The 24,187-nt window shown below is 39.7% G+C and overlaps 1 protein-coding gene and 1 long non-coding RNA gene across 4 annotated transcripts in view; one reads left to right on the forward strand and one right to left on the reverse strand.

Annotated features, from left to right (window-relative positions):
- Tmem45a (transmembrane protein 45A) overlaps positions 1-10,064 on the reverse strand; it is a 76,178-nt gene extending 66,114 nt beyond the window's left edge. For all 3 annotated transcript variants that reach the window (XM_047563074.1, XM_047563073.1, XM_047563075.1), the window contains exon 1: positions 9,735-10,064. The gene's annotated coding sequence lies outside the window, so the exon portion shown is untranslated. The remainder of the gene's footprint in view (positions 1-9,734) is intronic.
- LOC124992362 (uncharacterized) lies at positions 600-23,683 on the forward strand. Its single transcript, XR_007110109.1, has 3 exons — positions 600-726; positions 22,615-22,753; positions 22,881-23,683. It is a non-coding gene; the product is annotated as an uncharacterized LOC124992362 (long non-coding RNA).
- Positions 23,684-24,187: the final 504 nt, after the last annotated feature.

Below are 24,187 nucleotides of genomic sequence, written 5' to 3' on the forward strand. Positions count from 1 at the left end.
TACCATCTACGATGAGTACAGAAATTGAGAGAAATGCTCAGAAAATTTTGAACTTTTTAAAGTAATTTGACATTGAGGAAAAATCTAAGCAGGATTTTTTTTTTTTTAAAGGCTGCAAGAGACTAGAAGGAAAAACCCAAACTGGTCCTTTACCCTTTACCATAGGTAATTTGAGATACCACTGCAGTAATTCAGGCAAAGCAGGTGGGTGATGGATGCTGAATGGGAGTGGATCAAGCACAGAAATGACTGGTGTTTCATTCTCCTGGGATCACAAAGAGCAGTAAAAAGGATCTGGAAGGTCAGGATAAGGAGGCCAGTGCACCGTGATACCTCTGCCTCTGTTTGTCTACCCTAGACCTCTGTGGGCTGCATTGTAGTTGGCAAAACCCCATTACATACATCACCTCATTAATCCTCCCACAGTGATACTCAGAAGTAAGGAGGACAGGCCCAACTTTCCAACAAGGAAAATCAGGCTTAATGTCTCTAGGGAGTTTCCTAAACTCACCTGGGTGGACAAAGTATTGATGCAGCCCTCTTTTCCCCTAGTGGAAACAACCCATCCCCAAATCCATCAAAGCAGGAAGGAGAAAACAAAGTCATCCTGCTCTTCAGTGGTTCGTCCTCATGCCCAGTGAACACAAGACGAGGATAGAGTAGGAGGACAACAGTGAGGATGGAGAAGCTGGACGGGGGTCCCTTCTCTCTGGAAGCTGCTTCAGGGTAAGATGCCCCCACAACCTCTAACTCCAACTTCCCTCATTCCATCTCCCCCTCCTCACTCTGTCTGAACTCTGTCCTTTATCCCCAAGGTTTGGCTAAATGATTTTGGCATTTTCTACATTTTTTTCCTTCCTCACCACCACTTTTAATGTTTACACTTTCATTATTTATTAAAATACACAGGATCTTCAAAGATGCCTTAAATGTACTTTGTACTACCATATATCTTTCTATTTTGGCTTTTGTTATCGGCCTTTAACCATTTTCCATAATTGTTAGTCTAAACACACATCTGACTTATAAGAAGAGAGACAGAAAAAAAAAAAAAAAAAAAGATTCCCTGAGCTGAAGAGAGGCTTCAGTCTTCAAACTGAAAGAACATCAAGAGAAAACAAGATATTTAAAAAACAAAACCCAAGATCCATACTTAGACCTATCAGAGTGATGTCTGGAGTTTTATTCTTATTTTATGTATAGTATGAGGATAGTAAATTAAAATGTAGGTCTATTAGGATATGAGGGACATCTTCTGAATTATGTAAGAGTAGTTAATATAGGTTAAGGATCCCTTATCTGAAATGCTTGGGATTAGAAATGTTTCAGTTTTCTGAGTTTTTCAGGTTTGGGAATGTTTGCATAGACTTTGCAGATCGAGCATCCCTAATCTGAAAACCAGAAATCCAAAATGCCCTGAAATGTGAAACATTTTTAGCACTGTTTACACACTTAAAAAGTTTCAGATTTTGTATTTTCAAATTAGGGATGCTCAACCTATAATACCAATATTTTGATATTTTAATATATTGTTTTAATTTTAAAGGAATCTGGTAAGAACTGTTTTAAAGAGACATTTATCTGAAGTTGAAAAAATTCCTTATATTTCATTTCTACTAAATTTGATATAAATTAAGCTTAATACTTTTTACTAAAAATGTAATTGGTGGTAGACTATGGGCCAGAGATGGACACAATCTCTGTATACAAGGAATAAGGTCAATTTGGCAACTCAGGGTTGACTCAAATCAGAAAATGGACTCATGATACATTTTAGGTCATTAAGGCAATTCAGATGCTTCCTAAATGCCTAACTTACTATCCAGAAATAACTACAGTACTGAGGGAAGCTTGGTTCTGAAAACAGTGCAGTTAATAGGAGCACCATATAAATTAGGGCTTAAACAAGTGAATTCTCATGGGGATGAGGCTGCAGGATGAAAAGATCATCTCTGTTAACATTCCAATAAGAAGGGGTTCCCATCCAATTTATTTGTCTCTTAATTAGAACCTCGGGTGGAGCTTTCCTTCGACAATGGCTGCTTGAGGCCAGTTCTAAGTGTTGGGAATGAAGGACACCAACATACCCCATAAAGGTAATCACCCTTGGCTGGGAAACACCTCCCACTAAGCCAGTGGCTCCCAGCCCAGGCCTCCCATCAGACAACTAGGAAGCTTTCCACAGATGCCTTGGCCTTACTCCATACCTTCTATGAGAGAATCTTAGGTGGGTGTGTTTTTAAAATAGTTCCACAGGTGATAAATAAATATCTGAGGTTGATATGACAGTAGTAGTCTATAGACTTCTCCAAGGCATTGTGATGTCTTTTGGAGGTAGCAAGGATATTTAATAAAAAGAGAACTAAAATCAGACATTTTCATATTCCTTCTAACTAAATAAGTAGCACAATTTACCTCTTGAGCATCAGTTTTCTTGGGCATCACATATGACTTTTCTAAATATCCATTTTCTCTCTATTAAAGGGAATTGAATAAAATAATGTGTGTTTGTTTTAGAACCTTATGAAATTTCAGGTACAATGGGTAGTGCAGACATGCTACCCACTTCCTCACCAGGGAAAGTGCCACCTGGTACTTGCTGGTCACTTTATTTTCTTTTTTCTCTTGAGAGAGAAATAAAAGACTCCACAGAGGGCAGCAACTCTGCTCAGGACAGCAAGGAAGAAAAGAAGTATTTGCCTCCAGGCCTTTTTTCACTTCAGGATTATTGATGGCACCAGAGGAACATACTTTGGTCAGAAGTGGTAGTGGGTGAATGAGAGAAAGGACCTCTGTCTTCCAAGGTTTTACTGAGATAGTGTCAGTCTCCTTTGCAGGAACGCTAAGAGCCAGAGGAGACTGGAAAGAACCAGTGGCTCACAGACAGGAGCAGTGCTGGGGATTGTGACTCAGTGGTAGAGCAGCTGTCTAGCATGTCCAAGGCCCTGGGTTGGATCCCAGAACAAAAAACCAACAAAAAATATATATATTTTAAAGAAAGGCAAAGTCAGGACAGTGTATATAATGCGGTGTCACTTTTATTTTTAAATTATATTCATGTTTAGATCTCTCCCTGAGAATGAACTTTTGGAGAAAGTCTGGAAGGACACATATCAAGCTATGAACCAAGGATATGTATTGATCAACTTTCCATTACTGTCACAAATACCTGAGATAAACTAACTTAAGAAGAGGAAGGTTTATTTTGGCTCACAGATCTGAAAGTTCTGGTCCATGATGGCTTGACCTTATTGTTTTGGGCCTGTTGTAGCACAGTACATCATGGCAGGAGCATGTGGAGGAGGAGACATATTCACCTCATGATTGAGTGAGAGAAAAAGAAGAGTGGTCAGGGTCCTAATATATCCTTCAAGGGCAAGCCCCCAGTGACCCAAGGTCTCCCTGTAGGCCCACCTGTTAAAGTTCCCACCACCTCCCAATAGTGCCAAGCTGAGGACAAACATGAGTCTTCTTGGGAAATTCCAAATCCAAATTATAACAGGCTACCTCCAGGGAAAGCAGAAAAACAGGAAGAAAGCAGATATTTAAAAGGGAAACTATTAATTTGACTCTGTACTATCTGTTTTCATTTTTTTCAGTACACACACACACACACACACACACACACACATTTTAACTCTAAAAGCCACCAAAAGGTGAGGATATTTTAAAAAGGAAAAGAGAGCTATCAGGTCCTTTCACTAAAGGAGTAATCTTTCTTCCTTGGAAACAGCTACAGAGAGTAGAAATTATAAGTAATTTTATGGGGAAAAAAAAATCAGTAATTTAGACATAAGCAGAAAACATTAACCAAGAACAAATCAATGTTTTATACTATCATTATATCTATGCTATTGATTTCTATACAGATAAGCATTAATTCATAAAAATTATTAATGAATTGCTGAAATATCTAGATGCAAGAACTAACTTAAAATGAATCAAAGACTTAAACCAATTAGCTAAAACTATAAAATCTTTAAAAGAAAACACATGTGAAAAGTTTCATGGCATTGGATTTGGTGATAATAAGTCATATATGGAATCAAAAACACAGGCAACAAAAGAAAAAATAGATAAATTGAACCACATAAAAATGAAAAAGTTTAACACATCAAAAGATTCTACCAAAAGAGTAAAAAGATACCCCAGCACCGCAAAAAAAAAAAAAAAAAAGGAGTGAAAAGATAATCCAAATAATGAGAAAAAAATAGTTGCCATCATATTCCTGACAAGGTAATAGCAAGAATATATCAAGAACTTCTACAATGCAACAACAGAAAAGCAACCTGATTTTATAATGGGCAAATATTTGAACACATAGGCATTTATCCAAAGAACACATATGAAGAGCCAATAAGCACAGGATAAGATACTCAACATCACTTATCATTAGGCAAAAGTAAATAAAAACCATGAGACACCACTTTTGACTCATTAGGACAGCTACTATATAAAAAATAAACATCAATAAAAAATCAGAACATAACAAGTGTCGACAAGGTTATGTAAAAATTGGATCCCTGTGTATTGCTGGTGTAACATAAAATAAGCGATGTAGCCACTGTGGAAAACAGTAAAGTTTCTCAAAAAATTAAAAGTAGAATTTTCATATGTTCTGCCAATCTCACTGAGTATATATCAAAAGTAATGGAAAATGGGGACTTGAATAAATATTTGTATAACAAGTTCATGGCATTATTTTTCACAGTAGCCAAAGATGGCTTCTTAGTGAAGGATCATCAAGGATCAGGGTTCTCCAGAGCAACAGAACACACACATATATAATTTTATACATATATGTGTGTGTGTGTGTGTGTGTGTGTGTGTGTATGTATATTACCCTATTGCATATATATAACATATATATACATACACACAGACATACGTATACATTAGAGTATTAAAGAGAGACTGATTTTAGGAATTCATTTGTGAAATTCTGGAGGCTGACTAATCTGAAACTTATAGGGTAGGCCTGCAGGCCAGAGGCCCAGGAAGTTGATGTTGTAGTCACAAGTCCAAAGGCAGTTCGGAGGAAGAATCATCTCTTCTTCCATGGAATCAGTCTTTTTCATTCGAGACCTTCAATTGATTGGATAAGTCTCACCCACATTATGGAGAGCATATTCCACACATATAGAGTCCACTGATTTTAATCTTAATATCATCTAAAAAAATACCACAGAAACATTCAGAATAATGTTTGGCCAACTAGTGGGTGCCCTAGTCAAGTTGACACATAAAATCAACCATCACAGATGGAAACAACCCAAATCCATTCAGCAATGGATAAACAGAAAAACAAAAGGTGATAAATACAAACAATAGAATATTATTCAGCCCTAAAAGGAAAATAATATGACACATGCTACTAAATGAATAAACCTTGAAGACATTATGCTAAATGCAGTAAGTCAGACACAAAAGGACAAATATATTGCAAGATTCCACAAATATGAAGTACCTAGAGTTGTCAAATGCATGGAGACAGAAAGTAGAACGGTGGTTACAAGAAGTTGATGGAGTAGAAGGTATGGGGAATTACTGTTTAATGGGTGTGGTGTGTTCAGTTTGAGATTTTTTAAAAGTTCAGGATATGGATGGTGATGGTTGTACAAGAATGAGAGAAATGACATTAACCTGTCCTCTAAAAAATGGATAAAGCAGTAAGTTTGATATTATGTATGTATATTTTACCATAATAAAAAATGAATTGCTTACATGTATGAACTTTACTATAAGCCAGACACCATGTCAAATGTTTTACATAGACTATCTTGTGGAATGTCTTTTGTTATTTACATTTTACATATAACAAAGCCTCCTATAGAAAGTGACTTGCTCAAGGTCACACTAGTAAGAATCAGATCTGGGATCCAAACCCTCATTGTTCAACTCTAAAGTCTATGGGCTTGCTTAGATCCTACACTATGGTGAATGGGTGACTACATTAAGGTAATGAGATAACCAGCAAGTCAAAATATTTCCAAATAATAAATTTGAACCAATACATGAGTAATTTGAGGAATGAATTCCCCAAATGATGTCAAATATAGACTATGACTAATAATTTTACACTTAAAATAACCCTACAGTGACCTTCATCATGAGAAATTCTTATCCCCAAACCATAGCATCTGCAGAAATAAGATGAAAAACCAGGATGCCCAAGATGGGAGCACAGAGTTCTTATTATATCTGCCTGTAATGCTTTGAATGTGAGGTGTCCCCCAAAAGCTCATGTGTGACAGTGCAAGAAGGTTCAGAGGAGAAAAGATTGGGTTATAAGAGTCTTAACCCGATCAGTGAATTAATCCCTTGATAGGGATTAACTGAGAGGTAACTGAAGTGGCAGGGATGGTTGGAGGAGGTGGGAATTGGGGCTTGACTTTGGGGTATACATTTGTATCTGACAAGTGGAGGCCCCTCTTTCTGTTTCCTGATCATCATGTGAGCTGCTTCCCTCTGCCACACTCTTTTGCCATGATGTTCTGTCTCACCTTGTCATTCCTCATTCCTGAGGAATGGAGCCAGCCTTCTATGGACTAATACCTCTGAAACCCTGAGCCCCCAGATAAACCCTTCCTCCTTTATAGTTGTGTTGGTTGGGTCCTTTAGTCACAGCAACAAAAACACTGACTAAAACACTGTCCCGTTTTCTACAAGTTTTGGGACACTTCACAATTTCTCTATTTTTTAAAAAATAAAATACTGTGGTCACACATGCTTTTTCAAATGAGGATAGCCATTCAATTGACATTTATTCTGAAATTTCTACCATAATAAACCCAGGTACTACAGTGGGTTCTCTTCAAACAAAATAAAAAAGACAAAGTACTTGTCTGCAATGAGATCCATATAATAAAAAAGTGAAGTGTTGGGCTGGGGCTGAAGCTCAGTGGCAGAGTGCTTGCCTAGTATGTGTAAGGCACTGGGTTCGATCCTTAGCACCACATTAAAATAAACAAATAAAATAAAGGCATTCTGTCCATTTACAACTACAAAAAAAATGTTTTAAGTGAAATATCTCTTGTCTCTTGTGTAAACATACCTCAATGATAAGACTCCTGTTGATATTCTAGCTTCTTCAGGTAGTTATCAACTCAGTCCCTCCAAATGTGTCCCTGCCTCCAGTGATCTTCCTTCCATGAACTTCACAACAATCACCACCACAAACAAGAAGAGCAGTCATAGCTGCTTGTACACCTCAGGCAGTGTAGCCTAATGGTTAAGGTCCGGCTCTGGTGCTATACTGAATCTGCACCAGTCATTGTTCACTGTATAATCTTGGGCAAGTACCTTAACCTGCCTGTGACTCTGTCTCCTCAAATAGGCATTAACCTTCACAGGGTTGTTGTGATGATGCCCAGAGATCAGAACAATGTCTGCCATACATTAAGGGGTCAGAAAATAATAGTCATGGATGGATCAAATAGCCACTCAAGGAACAGACTGTTCCAGGGGTGTGGGGAAAAGAAGATATGGTCATCCAAGAGAAAAGGGAACTTCGTGAACATTTCATGGATGGTGGCACAAAGGGTCATATGGTTTAATGTCTTACCTGAGGTCAGTCAGGTGGTCAGCAGCAGCACCAGGGCACATCTCCCTGCTATGCACATGCCCTCAAGGAAAAAAAAAGACAGGAGCACACCAAACCCACCATTTAGGTGCACATTATAGGTCTTATCTATTTCAATAACTAAAAATTATAAAGTTATAGGTATGAATGTGAATACTTATAATGATTCCATCAGCAGGATGGGCAAGAGCAAGAATTTAGGGTGTGGCCTGTTAAAAAGCAGCCTGGGTAATGGCCCAGAGCACCATACCACTTAAGCAGGGCTTAAGACAGCCACCAGAGAATGAGTCCAAAACACGGGACCCTGAATCACTGCCCAGCCCTGCTGCCCAAATTGTGGGTCCTAAATGGAAGTCACAGAAGTCATGCAGCAGATAAGGAGGGAATGCTGGGCAAACAGTAGAGATTGGACCTCCAAAATGAGTGGTTTTAGAAACACCTGTAACTGCTGCTAATTAACCTCAATGCCCCCCATTAATCTACTTCCCAAAACTCTCTTTGCCATCTGGCAATCTAATGCCTTCCTGTGCTACCTCTCCCACTACCCAACATTCCTCCTGCTAGCCTTCCACAAATTATCCCATTGTCCCCAGGTCAGCATTACACTTCCCAGCCACCATATCATGTCTTTGCCCCTGCTTCACCTTCTTCCTGTAATGCTGCTTCACAATGACACCTTCCTATTCACCCACCCATAATCAAAACGGTTCAGCAAAATCCTTTTCCAGGAATGCCAACACTTCCATGAAGCCACCATTTTAATAAGATAGCCTTTTATTCCCCACATGCCCAGGTCCTTCTAGATCTAAGGCCCTTGATCAATTCTACCCCAATCCCCAATCAAGACTCCTCTTTACAGCCTTACCCAGTACCTGGCTTGCAAGTGGTGGGCACTAGGTAAATACTAGTTTCTAATGCAGAGGTCAGAATGGCAGCTGGGAAAACTGGGAAGGAAGGTAAAGATTTGCCAAGTGCCAGTCTATTCTAAATGTTTACATATGTTAACTCACTCAATACTCTAGAGACCCCCTGACATATGTGTTATTATTATTAGCACATTACAGAAAGAAACTGAGGCATAGATGGGCCATGTAATTTGTCCAAGGTCACATTATGAGATTGTGAATTAACCAGACCAGTCAGTTTTCTCTGCAACAATGTATCTGCTAACCCCAGGTGTCTCAACAGGACTTCAGTTGTTCCACCCTCTAGTAAACATTGCCTTTCTGAATAAAAACACTCTGTAACTTAAATATTTCACACCATCTACTTCTATCTGAGCTAGAAATAAAAAATCAGTTATGGTCAGAACACCCATGACAGTAAACAGCATATGACGAAAGTCGCAAATTCAAAACATTTCCTCAAACAGAGGAAATTTCAGAGGTTTCAGATGGAATGGGCCTTGGGCGGCTCACCTAGTTCAACATTTTCCATCATACTAACTAAATCCTAAAATTGGACCAGAACTATCTGTAAGCAGGCACATATATTAATCACTCTGAATATTTTAAGATAGAATTAGAGGTTGGACACACAAGGTTATGGACACACAGAATGGTTTGTCACATATTTGGTTTTCTTTTTTAACCATCATAAAGGAATCTGGGTGTCTCAACATGGGTAGGAGAACATAGAAAAGATACATATTTGAATTACAACTAAATTTAAATTTAAGTGAAAGATCCAGCAATTGCCTATATGATTCAGGTTCTAAATAATTTAATATTATACATATTAATGGAACAAAAGTTACATTAATTTCAAATAATCCAGGTAATTTTCTTAATCTTCCATCAAAACAGGGAGTAGGATAGATTTTTAAAAAGTCAGTCTTTAACAACATACACAGAAATAAAATAGAAAAATTAATATATCAGTACATTCAACGACTTTGGAAAGGCTTATAACAAAATGCCAAATATTTGTTCCCAGGAAATTTTATAAAAGCATACCCAAAAAATAAAGAGCAAAGCAAAAAACTTAAATGTTTGCAAAAAAGAAGAGAAGTAAGGCGAACAACTGTGCAGTTTGTGCCAGCAGGAGATATTTTTCTCTCCTTAATGAAGAGTCGGTTGGTGAGAACAGCATAAAGACAGGATAGAGACCATAGCAGGAGAAATATGATAACCAGCACATATTCAAAACTTACCCAACTTGGTCTGTTTACTCAACACTTTATTTTCCCACTTTGCCAGTTTAAAATCAGATAGCGGCTGGGCTTTTGATGTTGCTGTTTCTGTTCCTTTGATCCCAGAGCCCCATGAAAATTAAACTAAGTATTGGATGGGATCTGGCCTGGTCTCGCATTAGGGGGGAGAAAAAGTTTTAAGCTCAGGGCCCTAGTTGCTTCTTGAGGAAAAATGAATAAATAAGAAGTGGCTAGCAGGAGAGGACGTGGGGGACGTGCCTAACTGACGTCCGGCCCGCAAAGGGGCCGCACAGCCTCTCAGCACAGCTGTCCAGATGTGCTTCATCTGGTTCCCCGGCGGGGCACCAGCCTGGCTGCCGCGGCTGGCAAAAGCCTCTGCTGATTGGTGACCGGGGCTGCTCACTTGCCGACGATTGGCGGAGCGGCCCGCCACTCCCGCCACTCCAGCCCGCCGGCCCAGCTCGCTGCATCCTCAGGAGGAACCTGGAAATGCCTCCGGTCGCTGATGTGGCACTTGGCGGCCGCCGCAGTGCCGGCGGCGACTCCCGGAGGGGCCGAAAGAGGGTCGCTAGGCCCCGAAAGCTTGCCCTGCCCTGACCCCTATCATACTCATCGTTTTAGGCAGTTAGGCTGGTTCGTTTAAATTCTCGGTTTAAGGAATGAAAAAGGCCCGCCCGGCGCTGGCCAAGGCCTCTATTAGAGGATGGGGATCCGACTGCCCCAAACTCCACAGGGCCTTGAGGCCATGCCTCAGGGCTTCACGCTCCCCACTCTCTAAACAGCGAACAGTAGGGTTTGAGAAGTTACTCTTTGAGGGTAGTACTCTTTTGATGAGGATCAAGGACGTCTTCACTGAAACGCTTATTAAACAGAAATTTGTTTCTTTAGTGAATCCCAGGGGTAGGTGCAGGAATGGTTTAAGAGACTTGGTTTATTTTTGTTGTTGTTGTTGAGTTATATATAGTAGGTGTGGGAAAACCAGAAATCTTGTTTTGTTCTGTGAGAATTGAGAAAGGACTGCACCAAAGAATGCTTTGATTCTAGGGAAATGGTTGAAGGAATATTTGGGGCAAAAGGAGAGAAGGTAAAGCAAATCGCTTTCCATAATAGTTTGTGGATGTTTTAGAAACGTGATCTCATTGATGTGTTAAGGCAAGAGTCACCTTCGCGGGCTACACACCTTGGTTGGTACTGGGCCTTGCACAAAACAGCTTTTACTTGCATACCTTATTTAATTCTTATGGAGCAGATGCTATCTTCTCATTTTCAGATGAGGAAATCAAAACCCAGAACCTATCCCAGCATGCCTCAAATGTCTCCAAAGATGTTAACATTGCTATGTTCTAGGTACATAATAAACTTATTAGTCATTTGTCACTAGGGTGGGATTCAGAATTTACTGAGAACAGCTCCACTGTCTGATGTTGAAAGCTTTCACTACAAAGATGATGCCCTGTTAGTTGTATTCATCATCTATTGCTCTATAGCAGAGTACCACAAACAGTAGTTTAAATAAAACATACACACACACACACACACACACACACACACACACTCACATTATTGCAGTTTCTAAAGGTCATAAGTTCAGAAGTCCAGGCATGGCTTAAATGGATCTTCTGTTCAGGGTCTCACAAGCTGTAATCAAGGTGTCAGCTGAAGGGCAATTTCACCTGCAGGATCTTCTGGGGAAGAATCTGATTTTAAGCTCACCCTGGTTGTGAACAGAATTTATTTTTTGCAGTTATAGGGCTAAGTCCCTACCTTCTTTTTGGATGTCAGCTTCCCTTAGTTCCCAGAGTCTGCTCTCAGGCTGTTCCTAAAAGCCAGGAGGTAGAGATCATGCGAAGGCCACCTTAGGTCTGCCATGATTGAGTACTCATACACTTCCTCTGCTATGAACCTAACTAAAATGTTATTAAAACTCTACAAGCTACCACTCCCCCACCAAAATCAGGGGAGCTCAAACTGTGGAAGTGGCTTCCTAGCACTTAATCCCTGTGACAGGAAAACCAACAAAGGACCAGCCTTTGACTGAGGTCCTTGGAAGTAATTTCAGTCCTATGCTCAGATTTCTGAATCATTTGTTATCTGACAATGGTGCACCTTTTCATCATGGAAGCTACTCAACAATGGCCTAATACTCCAGTTATTGATCAACCTTCAACACTTATTACCATAAATAAGCATCTGATATTACTGAGTACTAGAACATCTCCCTCAAATATCTGCTAAAAACAGATTCATTCTGCTTGCAGGAAGATGGAGTAGAAATAAGTTACCCCATTTCTCCTGCTGTGCACAACTGAAACTCCTGGGCTTTTCTTTTCTTTCCATTTTTTAAATTTTTTTCTTGTAAGGAGACTCTGAAAGGTTGCTGGAAGAAGGAAGACCAGCTGGAAAACTTGGAATCCAAGAAACAACATAATGGCAAAAGTTCTTGGGTTCTATTTCTATGTCATCATCCCAAACTTGAACGTAAAGATGCCGGTGCTGGAGTTTGGTTTTGGAATGATCCCCCAAAGGCCCATGTGTTGATGGTCTGGTCCCCAGCACCTTGCTCTAATGGAATGTGGTGGAACCTTTAAGAGTTTGGGTCTAATGTAGGGAAATTCAATCATTAAGAGAGTGAGCTTAAAAGGGATATCGGGAGAATCACAGCTTCAAGGACAGGAAGTCCCCTGTGTTTCTCCTTTCCTGCAAAGAAAAAACTTCTTTTTTCCTTTTCTCAAAACTGTGTCCTTGTTATTGGATTGGCATCATGGACAAGGACTGAGATTTTGGTATCAAAATGGCAACCCAGATGGGATCTGAGAGCAGTTCCCACTTTGGCTGTCTTGGACAAATCTGGCATGCCAAGCCAAGAATGCAAGTGGCCGGCAAACTTGTTGAGAGCCAACTGCAGGAGAATTAGGAGATGTGTGAGTTTGCCTTGTGTTAAAGAGCTATTCCCATGAGTAAAGGGTGGGATTGAGCGACTGTCCCAGCAGCTGCTGAAACTCCTTTTGCTCTGGGAAACTCCTGCCTTCTCTCCCCAAATGGTACATGTAACTCCATCTTGGTCCACTTTGGGAAGGAGGAAAATGAATGCAGTTTCCTCTGTGGTATTGCTGGTATGGTTAAGCAGGACTTGACAAAGACAACTAGTGATTTTTACTCCCTAATGGTCTGTTCTAGGTTCCTGTTTGTTGGCCTTAGGTTCAGGCATTTCCTCTGGTTGTCGTCTGTTTCTTTTTTCTGTCTGTTACTGGCCCATTAGACAAGGGTAGTGCTGTGTTTGATCCTATAGGTAGTCTCTTGGGAAAGATCTTGGCTTAAAGGACCTCATATATATAAGCCTATCTAGGGAAAAGATGATGTTTTACTCTAATGGTCTGGCCTTTGAATGACTTTCTGAATTTTTACACAATCTTGCAGTTGGAGTTGATCTGTCAAAGGTAAAGTAAGTGGAAGAAATCCTGTATGTGCAGGTCTGGCTGTTTTAAAGGTTCCAATCTGTCTGCCATAGTTTTAGGGATCTTCTCTGGTTATATATCTCTTGTTTATATCTTTTATTGGCCATTAAAGATGTGGGGCATGCACATTGATCCGGTAGGTAGTCACTTGAGAAAGATCTTGACAGACTGGGCCACCTACTAAGAAAAAGATGTTTTACTGTAATACACTCTGACCTTTGAATGGTTTTTCTGGATTATAATATAATCTTGTAGTTGGAGTTGGTCTGTCAGAGGTAAAGTATATGGAGGAGATTCTGTATGTACAGGTATTTATGTAGGTACATGATAAGGAGTCTGAACTCTCAGGAACTAAGTTGATGATGCCTCTGGTATGTGAGGATAGCAGGACACCAGAATAAAGGGTTAAAAAAAGTTTAAAGACTTTCAATCCAGTGTTGGCCGTCCCTACACTGTTTCTCATCCTGATCCCAGGTAGCTACAGATCATCTCACTGTGGGTCAGGAACACCAGCCCTGGGCTGGGGAAAGAAAATTCAAAACTTCCTGGGCTGTAGAAAAATGGGCAACAAGGACCTGGCCTCTCTCCTGCCTTCCAGCCCCTTTTACTCATAGGGGTGGAAGCTATTGGTCACAAAGGTGTAGTGGTAGGTTCCAAAACTGTTAGTTTATGACCTGGTGACAGGAACGGTCTCCCCTTTTAAAATCTGACAGAATATCCCATTTAGCCAGGAGATATCCATTACTGGGACAGAGAAATTCTTGCTATGACAGTATCCCATCAAACTAATCGCATGGGGAAACAGGCAGGATAAACAACTGCACCTAGAAAAAGAAAAAGAAAAAAAAAAAAAAAAAAAAACAGAAACTAAAGCCAACCTGTGTTTTGTTGGAAGCCTCTGCAAAAGAATATTCAAGAACACCTAAAGCAAAGGATGGAAAGGGCCTCCTCCACTGAATATCAGTATGCCTAGTGTAATAAAATACCCAAAAGGAGTCTCTGGGTAAAACTGATAATAGGGAACTCACTTAAAGTTGATAGTATTGTGATAATGATAAAGAAGACAGATAACCTGGGATGAAATTTGTTGTGGAAATTAAATGCACAGATAACATTCAAGAATCATTTCAGAATATGCATTTAAGAAAGAGTCTGAAACTAGAAAAGAGATATAAGAAATTCATAGATATGGAAATACATTTTAGTGTAGAAAATTATAATGTAAATGAAATGTTTCTGTATGAGAAAGTATTTTGTATGGTAAAGTAATATTCTTGTGTTAAAACTGAAGATTAAAGAAAGGATAAAACAGTATGTAAACAAGCTGCAGAATGTCTAGGTAAGTTTCAGAAGGTATGTGGAAGGTAAATCTCAAAAAGTTTTTGTATATGATTAAATTGGCTATAATTAGTACAAAGTCATTCAAATTTTAATGTACTGATTATGAGGCAAATTCTGAAACATTGATCTACTCTTGCCTATCAAGATAATTTTTTTTCTGTAGGTTTTATTACTTAGAGAAACTAAGTCTTAAAGGAATTAGGGTTTATACCTAATTTTTAAAGTCTTTTAAATGAGTATTTCATAACTGGTTAAGTAAATATTATTTTAAGTTATTACAATATAGTTAGCACCTTAAATATATGTGACTTAAGATATGTATACATCTGAGAACTATGTTTGTCTGGTTCCTGTCTGTTATGTAAAAGTTTGTAAAATGAAAGTTTATGTAGGTTTACCAACAAGGTATCCAATAAGTGCTCTCTTTCATACGTTGTATCTGACATAGAAGGGTAACACTATCATTTGAAGAACTGTCTTATATCTGTTTACTTTGACTAAGTCTATTTTTGGTTATTAACACTGTTTCCTAAATGTATAAAAAATTCAAGACTATCCTTCAATTTTTATTAGTACTGCTAATCCATGCAGACCTGTGATTATTTTTACCATACACTATGGATTCTATATTTTACTTTAAAGATTGAATATCATTAATATAAGGACGTGTGTCATTGTGGCACAGATGTCTTAGATATATTAGGTGCATTATTGTTCTTCAAGTATACAAGCCTTTTAAAATGTAAAACTTAAAAGAGCACTTTACCAAGTTGGTGTTCTCCCAAACAAAAATCATCTGTAGCAATAGTCTCCTTTATATTTATATAGAAAATAACAAATTTGATTGGTATTTACTCATGTCATTTGATGTTTTATAACTAGATAAAGGTAACCTGTTGTTATAAGTTATATATAAAATTTTGTGTTACTCTTTACACTGGGATGGGATTTAAATTAAATTTTTTTGGGGGGTGCTGGGGATCGAACCCAGGGCCTTGTTCTTGCAAGGCAAGCACTCTATCGACTGAGCTATCTCCCCAGCCCCTTAAATTAATTTTTGAAAGGTAAGAAGGAGAGGCTAATTTGTTCAAAGGTTGACAGTGTGGAACATAAAAACATTGTGCCACTTATTCCACAAAAAGGAAGTTAGAAACCCTCTTAGTATTTCTGTTTAATTCATGTTTTAGATGTAATTATTATGTTAACTGTTATTCAGATACATTCAGGAAGCAACACATGAGAACATCGTGGGTTGATACTTTTTTAAAAAAAAAGAGGCAAAGATCAGATTCAGATATAAAACACTTTAAGATTTTTCAAGAGGCCAGCCTCACCTGAATTCAGGCTCTGCCTCTCTCATCCTTCTCCATGATAGGATGGTTCCAAAGTAGGCTAGAATTAAGCTTATTTAAAGTTGCATTCAAAAGATAGTTTTGTTGTTGTTGTTGTAAAGATTACTATGATCCCCAAAAAGGGGATAAATACAAAACTTAAGTAAAGGTTTGGGTAAATTGTAAAACTTATTTAGGTTTGTGAGAGCTTTTTTATTTTATGTAAAACATGTATGTAATTGAGCTGATAAATACATGGGTCTTTGTAGAGGCTAAATAGATACCAAAGATACTTTAATGTTCATTTTGTATTCCTTGTAAAACTTTATAACTGTTGCCTGTTAGTGTTTTGCAGAACTATTACTTCTAACAGAATAACCTGAGCTGATTTAAGACAATAAGACATCACCTACAGGACAGATAGGATATAATGCTGTTTCCCAGTACTAATACTGATCCCAATTAAATGGAAAGGGTACCTGTAAATTTATTGGCATTGAAGTTTTAACCCATTACTCCCACTTCAAGACTGATGAACTGACTTGTTGAATGTTTAAAATCAGAACTTGAAGACCAAAGTCAAGAAAGTAAAAAGGATGAAGGAAAATGCAGCCGATGTTTTTTGACCCTTGTCCTCTAAGGTCAGGTAGGACCCAGGGCGACCAATCAAACAGGCAGGAAAACTCCACTGACCCTTACCTCCACCTGTCACTCTGCAGGACCCCTGCCCATTCCGGCCTATAAAGACCCTGGGCAGCCAGGGCCATGTGCAATTTTCCTTTTTCTGAAAAGAAAAAGAAAGGAGGGAATATTGGGACCCTTAACAGGAAGCCCATTCCCATCTTTCTCTTTGCCTGAGGTGAACAGGTTTCCTCTGCCATGCACTCCCATAACAATGTTCTTCCTCACCACAGGACCAAAAGCAACAGGAGAAACCAGTCATGGATAGAAACCTCTGAAAGGGTGAACAAAATAAATTTTTCCTCCTTATGAGTTGTTTATCTCGGGTATTTTATCACAGTGACAAAAAGCTGACTGCCACAACCAGTGACTCAGAAATGCCAAAAGACAGACAGACAGACAGATACACACACACACACACACACACACACACACACACACAGAGTTCTAACAGAGCCTGCTGTTTTTATAGCCAAGAACCAGGAAAAGGCAGCCTAGTAAGACCAAGAAAACAAAATTTTTATACAATAACCACTTCACCTCAACCATGCTCCATAGTCAAAACCGTGGCGCCTCTCACTCCCACACCCAAAAAAGTCAAGTGGAATTATATCTTCAAGTCTTACCAGTCTATAACAAGGTAGAGATGCAAAGTTCTTAACAAAACAATAATAAATAGAATTCAGCAATACCTAAAAATAAGTATCCGCGATGACCAAATGGGGTTGTTCCCAGTGATACAAGAATTCTTCCTATTAAAAACATAATGCTATTGCGAATTGAGTTGCTATAAACATTGACGTGGCTGTATTACTGTAGTATGCTAATTTTAAGTCCTTTGGGTGGATTGAAATAGACATCATTACCCTAGGTACATGTAAGATTACATGAATGGTATGAATCTACATCGTGTACAACCATAGAAATGAAATGATATACCTCATTTGTGTACAATAAATCAAAATGCAGACCCTAAAAAATAAAAAAATAATAATTTTAAAAATAAATAGAGGGTTAAATAAAAAAAATTCAAGACCTGGAGGGAGGGACATAATGCAATCTATGATAGTAACAACTTAAAGAGAACTATCACTGGAATGCATTAATTAAAGTAAAACTAGCAGTTGACAAAATAAATCACCATAAAAATGCTCAGAAAAATGAGAATAGAGAACTTCTGAACTTGGATAACAGCACCTGTTAGGTCGGAATTTGGGCAACTATATGATGGAGAGTGGAGCAACTGAGGCAAAGGGCAGTGCACCACACGGGGACCAATCAAACAGGTGGGAAGACTCCACTGACCCTTACCTCCACCTGTCACTCCACAGCACCCCTGCTCATTCCAGCCTATAAAGACCTTGGGCAGCTGGGGCCATGTGCAATTTTCTCTGGCTCCCTACCCTGACCTGTACTCCCGGGACTGGGAATTTCACTAGAGAGCCAAATTCTAATAAAGCTTGCTTCTGCCGCTTTCTGTCTGATTTTATTTGACCACTAGCCGTGCCTCTCAGCTTACATTTGGTGCCAAGACCCAGGAGGGTTTTTGGGCTTCCCCCATCATTGGGGTTGAGATCCACATCCTCCCTCAGAAGAACCAGGAGATTCTGTTCCGTTCTGCTAAGCTCTGCTCAGTTCTGCTCCATACCATTTCCCTTTATCCAGCAACAGACAGGGTAAGTTCCCTGCGGTTTTTCCCATTTGCCTTTCCAATCTTTACCATCCAATCCACACAGTGTCTGTCCATTGCACTCACCACAGACCCCCGTCCTTTCCGTTTGGGCTCTGGTCACTGTGGAAATGTCCCAGCCTTCAGTTAGCACCCCACCCCCCATTTATTCGCTTCTGGACCCCTGAAAGTCGAAAGAGGTTTTGGCTTTTGGCCCATCCGCCATTTTTCCAGTGTACACAAGTTAAAATTGGGATGCCTATTTTTGCTTCTGTACATCTATCTGGGTAAAGTTTGACGGCTACTGGGAAATACCAGTAGCTCATTGGACCCCAAAACTCCTTTGGGCTATCTCTACCATAATTTTACTAAACTGGGACTCCACCAAAACTTAAGTGTAAATGGCTAGTTTTCTTTATTCGACTGTGGCCTGGCCTCAGTATGTTTTAGATCTCAAGATGGCCACCAAAGAGCACACACAACCACTTACAAGCTTTTCCTTTTGGAATTTGGTGCTTGCCCCGCCCTCTCTTCTACCTGTTCCACCACTCAAGTTCTCCTCTCTGGGCGGTCCCAAACCCCATCCCTCCATGCTCTGACCAGAATTCCTCCTCCTCTTCCTGTCCTCCTCCTGCAAACCCACCCCCTCCTCCTGCGGATGCAACTCCTCCTCCTGTTCCTCCTCAGAACCTCCACCGCCTAACTCAGAGCTTCTTTCTCCTCCAGAGGTGGCTGGTGCAGAGGTCCTTGTGTAAATCCAAGTTCCATTCTCACTCCAGGACCTTTCCCAGATTGAGAAACATTTAGGGTCTTTTTCTGCTGACTTCTCTACTTATATTAAGGCATTTAGATATCTTTCCTAAACTTATGATCTCACTTAACAGGGCTTTCTTCCACTCTCACCCCAGACTAACCACCCTGCATCCAACAGGCACCACAAGATCTTGCCAACCAAGTCCACCTAATGGACATGAATCTCCCCACAGGTTAAAAAAAGAAAAAAAAAAAAAAAAGCCTTTTACCAGAACTACAACAAAGTAATAATTAACAGCAGTGCCATTTTTCCAGGACTCTTGTTTTGTTTTTGGTTTTGGTTTTGTTTTCTTAAATTCTATATTTTTTGAGTTCATAACATTGATGTTTTGATCAGTCCTGTTTTTATTGAACTCGAGTTTTTGAGTATCTGTTACATTGCAATGGAAATCTCACCTATAAAAAATACAAGGCCTTTGTTTTATGTTGTGTGTATCCTTTTGTCTATTGTGTGTCCAAAAATCATGTACATATCATGACTTACCTCACACGTCTCCAGGTGGTCAAGTTTAAAAATGTTAATTGATATTAATCATTTGTTTATAGAACTCGTCTCCAACAGAAAAGAGACCACAAATAGTGTTCAATATACCTATCTGATATCTTGGTTTTTACAGTAAAATAAGGATTTGACATGTGTAAAATTACTCAAATATGTTTCTTGGAAACATCTAATTAATTTACAGAGTGTTGCCACTGGCCTCCTTGTGCAACCAACTGGACCTTCCTACAGACTGGTGGCAAATCTCTCCAGACAGCTTGATTCTGCCACTCGTGGGTGGCTACCATGTCTCCGGGCACTGGCTGCAGCAACTGAATTAACTAAGGAAGCCATAAAACTCACCCTACTCCAACCAATAACTGTGTTTTCCACCCATTGACTACAGGACCTCTTAAGCCATAAATCCCTTCCACTCCCACAGGTGCTGGAGGCCCTATGTTCACCTCATGAAGACCTCTTCAATTACCCACTCCCCTCACCTGACCTAACCACTTTTGTAGATGGCAATTCTGGGCTGGGTACAGATGGATGCCCTAGAGCCACTTATGAGTGGTCACCACCATCTCAGTTCTGGAAGCCAATTGCCTTCCAGAAGTGACCACTTCCCAAAATGCCAAACTCTTTGCTCTGATTTAGAGCTCTAATTCTATCCAAAGGCAAACAGGTTAATATTTACACAGATTCCAAAAATGCCTTCTTGATTGCTCACTCACATTCAGCTATTTGGAAGGAGAGCAGATTTTTCACTACAAAGGGGTCACCAGATAGGAAAGAAAAACAGAAGGTTCTAAGTATGGGAATGTATTCAGTAGAAGGGAAAAGAATGTTTCTGGGTAAGAAAGTTTGTGTGATGAAATATACAAGGGTCAAAGAAAGTGCTAAGAAAGTCTGTGTAAGTAAAGGGTAAATTTCAACAAGTTTGCACGTAACTAAGTTGGTTATATGTATGTGAGACAATCATTTAAAGCTATTTAAGGTTTTTCCTAAGGTCAAATACTAATGTGCTGATATAAACCAAAGTTTAATCTATAGGTTAAAATGACAAGGATTCCTTTAAAAACACTAATTTACCCTTGACATTGTGTCTGTTGTTTTATTCTTTATAAACTTCTTAAAATGACATTTAAAAAAGAGTGTAATGCGCAATAGCAAAAATGGGACAACAGTGACTGAAATTGGGGTCTCTGACCTCATGGCTGTGGCATGCCTTGTGCCTGGGAGTGTTCCTGTGCAGGAGCACAAGATGCCCAACTGCTGTAGCAGTACCCTCCCTGGGGAGACTCTGTGCAGGAGTCTTATTAGCTCTGACACTGATCTCAGGCACACAGCTCTTGGGCAGGAAGGAATTCTTTTGCTAGATAACCAGTGCTTCATCAGCTCCCTTCTCTGATTCCTGCCCACCTTACAGTAACTTTGGACAGTGGACTTTCTTTAGAGCTACACAGAGCTCCTAACATTGCATTTTGCAGCTCTGAAAAAGTTACATAGATGTCCTAGTCTCTGTAACTTTCCTGAAAATAAAGAATAATGCTTACATAGTCTTTAACCTAATAATAAGACATATATAAATAAAGATTTTTGATGTAACTCTTTAGATCTGCATTTCCATCAGAGAACAGAGTTCCATCTGATCTCAGCTTAATCTTCAAAATCTGTGTTTATAAATCTTTATTTTCTAATCCTTCTTTGCCCTTCACTGGGCTTGAGAATTTGGTCATGCTGGTCATAGCAAAAATGGCAAAAATCAGCTTCAGAATTAGAACACTTTATCTAAGATTTGTGGAGAACCCCGCCTTACCTGAGATAAAGCTCTGCCTCCCACCGTGCTGCATGTTAGAATGGCTCCAAAATAAGACAGACTTTAACTCATTTAAAGATGTGTTCAAAAGTTTGATGTTTGTTGTAAAGACTACTGTGATCTCAAACAGGGGAGATAATGAATAACTCAGCCAAAATTCAAGATAGCTATTGCACAAACTGAATGTTTTACTGTTGGTGATTCCATTTTGTATTTTCCTTGTAAACTCTATAACTGTTGTCTGATTAATTTTTTGCAGAAGTACTGCTTCAAGAGCAAACACTGTAAATTAACTTGAAATAGTAAGGCATCACTATCTGTAGGACAGATAATGTAGACCCTAATTAGATAAAAGGGAGTGAATATCTGTAAAGTCATAGACATTGAAATTAAAGCCCAGTACTCTTACTTTATGACTGGTGAGACTAACTTGCAGGATGTTTAAGATCAAACTTAGAAATTGAATTACATACAGAGGCCAAGAAAAACCAGTATTTGGCTCTTGCCCTCAAAGTCAGCCTGAATCCAGGGAACAAAAGAACTTCTCTAAGGAGCTTTGCAACTCTGGGCCACACAACCTCTTGATCAGGGAGATTAATGAGACCACTGGAGGATGAAAAGCCAATCAGTGCACCTGCTGCAGAAGAGGGTCATTGGAAAATGGGGACATCCCTGATGCTTCCAAGGGAAGCCACCTCATTGAGGAGACCCTGCCTAATGGATGGCACTAACAGAGCTAAGAAGCTGCTCTTAAGTTCCCTACGAGTGACCCCTGTGGGAACTCAGCCAACTCTTAACAGACAGGAACAGGTCAATTTGACCAGCTTGGTCTTAAACACCTAGCAAAACAGTTAAAACCAAAATATATCCATTCTTGGACATTTAAAAGAAACAATAGTTAAATGCAACCTAAGATGTACATTTGTGTTAACCCCCCTAGAATAAATAAAGACTGGAAGCTACAAGACAGAGATTCTTAGGCAGATGTACCTGGTAACTATCAAGAGAAACTGCCAAAATCAGGAGTTTTTAGTCAGTTTAAGGCCTACAGATCCTCCTAAGCTACATAGGTAGGCTTAATCTATGCTTGCTAGTATCATTATCTAGCCCTAAGTCACAGAAATATAGAGATCTCTACTAAACACAGATTATACCAACAAGAGGACATGGTTATGCAGTCACTGCCAACCAAAAGCTAGATCAGAAACTCCAGAAGGCAGTAGAGGCATCTGCTGCCCCCTGACATCCCTGCAAAGATGAATAACATTTATTGCTCAAATTTCCTTGCAGAACAGTTGAGCAGTAGATCTGATGGCAGACAAGGGGGGAACATGCCTCTTCCTAAGAGAAGAATGTTGTTGCTGCATTAACGAATCCGGTCTAATGGAAAAAATGCCAAAACTCTCAGACTTCTAAATGAAAGGTTGAAGTAAGAAGAATCAAATGACCCCTGGCCAGGATGACTGAATTCCACTCTTGTCACCTGGCTGACCCCTACCCTTACTTCCCCTATTTGTGATAGGATTTCTGCTAATGATTGCTCCCTGTCTTCTCAGGTTTGCCTGGAACTGAATGAGTGAGGTTGCCAGTGTGACTGACATACAACCAGATGCTCCTACACTCTTATAACTGCCTCCCCACCAAACTAGAACCCAAACCTTTCTTTCCCCATGATGCCCCCTGACATGCAGGAAGTAGCCAGATGGACTCTGGCGCCCTACATCACCCAAAATGTCAGGGATGTTAGGTCAGAATTTAGGCAACTATATGACGGAGAGTGGAACAACTGAAGCAAAGGGCAGCATGCCACATGGCAACCAATCAAACGGGCAGGAAAACTCCACTGACCCTTACCTTCACCTGTCACTCTGCAGGACCCCCGCCCATTCGACCTATAAAGACCCTGGGCAGCTGGGGCCATGTGCGATTTTCTCTGGCTCCCTACCCTGACCCGTACCCTGTGGGGGCTGGGAATTTCACCCGAGAGTCGAATTCCAATAAAGCTTGCTTTGGCTGCTTTCTGTCCGATTTTATTTGGCCACACTAGCTGTGCCCCTGAACTTACAGCACCTATAAAATATCTACAGCTAATATTATATTTAATATGAAAGTATGGATGCTTTATATACATACTTTGCAATTTTCTTTATGTAAGATCCTAGAAGGAAAACATTAAGAAATGGAGAACAGATAAGTGTCTCTCAGGGATTAGAAGGAGTGGAGTGGGAAGGAACTGTGTGGGTCCACAAAAGAACAACATGAGGAATTTTTGTGATGAAGGAAATGTTCTGTAGCTTGGCTATTTCCATGTGATGTTGTTGGGATACTATACTATAATATTAACATTAGGAAAAACTGAGTAATGGAAGCATGAGATCTCTTTGTTTTATTTCTACCAACTACATGTGCATTTAAAATTACCTCAAAATAAAAATTTCAATTTAAAAATATTATTCTGACTCTGTCTCCCTCACCTTCTCCCAATCCACACAACTTAGTAAACTTTCATCACTAAATGGAGCCCTCCCCAGGAAGAGATCATTCCTCTGCTGCTTCCTGGATAATGTTCTGGATGAAGGAGGTGGAGGATTATTCAGAAGTACTTTCAAAATTTGTGATTCCATCCTGAGCATTCTTAGGCATGAGGTCTCACTCATTCCCTTAATGACAACAGTGGCCATCTGGGGTGGCACACCTTCCAGGTAGCAGCTTGACCTGGTAGACTGACATGGTCCTAGATCACAGTGAACACTTGGCAGAGTGCTCTGCTCACTGAGTCCACTCACAGTAGCCTGTGCCAGCTCAAGTAGGGGACACAAGGGATCTCTGTGGACTTTATTAAGATGTGCTGTCCCTCTTGCAC

Source organism: Sciurus carolinensis, chromosome 9 (genome assembly GCF_902686445.1).
Source record: "Sciurus carolinensis chromosome 9, mSciCar1.2, whole genome shotgun sequence".
Taxonomy (NCBI): Eukaryota; Metazoa; Chordata; class Mammalia; order Rodentia; family Sciuridae; genus Sciurus; species Sciurus carolinensis.